Below are 1,835 nucleotides of genomic sequence, written 5' to 3'. Positions count from 1 at the left end.
ATAAGTTGTTCTAACATGCATGAAAATGGTACAGATGGATTCCTTGAATTTTTCTGATAATTTTTCATATATAAATTATTTAATTTGGAGTTACGGTTGAATTTCTATGATTTTTAGAAGTTTATACAATTTTCTGGAATTTATAAATTATTTCCTAATTTATTTTAATTCCAGAAAGGAATTATTGCGTCAGCATGACCTTATCCTGACGTCATCAGGTCAACAGGGCGGGTCCAGGTCAAACCTGACATGTGGGGGCCACACGTCAGTGGCACAGGGCTAGTTAGTGTCAATGACAGGTGGGGCCGGGTCAAAGGCCACGTCAGCGCGGTCAAAGCTGACGCGTGGGGCCACTGCAATTAGATTAAACCTAATCTATTTTAGTTAGCCGGTTAGTTAGGCGGTGGGGCCCGGCTGTCTGTGACACGATGCGGTGGTTAGTGGCTAATTAAGCCAGCCACGTCAGCTGGCCGGAGATTAGCCGGCGACGACCACAGAGCACGGCGGGGGCACGCCGGACTTGCGCTAAAGGCGACGGAGGCGGCGGCTGAGGGCACCGGGGCATAGCCCGGGCTCTCCCGCATCTGATGGGGTAGGTGGGAGGCTACGGGAACGCCGGGGCTCGCCGGAACGGAGCTCGCGGCGGTGCCGGAGTTCGGTGAGTGCGGGGTTGGCGCTGTGGTGCACGGGAGGGCGAGTTAGGATATGCGTTAGGCTCCTGGTGGCTTCCTGAGTGCGGTGACACGCTCCGAGACGAGCTCAAGCGGCTGTAGTGACGGCGGTGACGAGGTCAGCGGCGGTCGGAGTTCGGCCGCGGCGGAGCTATGGCCTAGAGCTCGCAAACGCGAGGGGAGAGAGAGGGGTTCTGCACGGAGGCTCACCGCGGAGCTGTAGGGAGGGTTAGTGGGCTCGGGGGCGGCCGGAGTGCAGCGAATCGACGGCGACGATCTCCGGTGGCCGAGGAGGGGAACGGCGACGTGGGCGGCGATGCAGGGCTTCCGGAGGGCCGTGGATCGGTGGGGAGGAAGAGGGGGTCGAGGCGGAGCTCGCAAGCACAGCGAGGGGTCGAGGGGGAGACGGTGGCCGCGGCGTTACGGTGGCGCGGCTGCGGCTGCGCTCGGCGAGTGAGAGAGAGAGGAAGCAGAGGAGAGATACAAGGGAGAGGGAGAGAGCGAGGGGGTCCAGGGGGGTCGGGGCGGCGCCGAGGAGACGACGCGCGGCGTCGCGGTGGCCAGGCGATGCAGACGAGCAGGGTGGTGGCGTGGCGAGCTCGGGCGCGCGCGCCGTGTCCCTCCTCTGCCTACTGGCGCGAGGAGGAAGGCGACAGGGAGGAGGAGGTGGGCTGGGCCACACAGTGCTGGACCAGCACAGGAGCTGGGCCGGCTCTGGTGGGCTGCACGGTGAGGCCGGGTAGGCTCTGTTCTTTTTATTTTTTTCTTCTGTTTTGTTTTTATTTAATCTTTTGCCACTGTTTTGAAATAAAACAAATTCAAAAACAGTGACAAAATTCCCCTGAACATTTTATTTAGCACAATGGAATTATACCAAAGCACATAAAAATGTTTCAGTTATTTGAACATATATTCAGTAATATTTGGATATAAGTTCAAATTCAAAATAGTATTGATTTAAATTCAAAGTCCCAAAAATAAATCCTTAAAAATGTTCAATATTTTGGTTGGGACCAGAACCCTTGCCAAAAATTATCAAACATTTAAGAAGAGCATTTTGGAACAATGAATGAGATTTTTAGGGTTTTTGCCCTTCTTTTATTTAGGGTTTTGAGGCTTCTAAATTCCTCAGTTCAGGTTTCAAAAATTTAAACATGATGCTCA

The sequence above is a fragment of the Triticum dicoccoides genome, chromosome 5B, assembly GCF_002162155.2.
Source record: "Triticum dicoccoides isolate Atlit2015 ecotype Zavitan chromosome 5B, WEW_v2.0, whole genome shotgun sequence".
NCBI classification, from domain to species: domain Eukaryota; kingdom Viridiplantae; phylum Streptophyta; class Magnoliopsida; order Poales; family Poaceae; genus Triticum; species Triticum dicoccoides.
The sequence above is the reverse complement of the archived record's forward strand: the minus strand, read 5'-3'. Positions refer to the sequence as shown.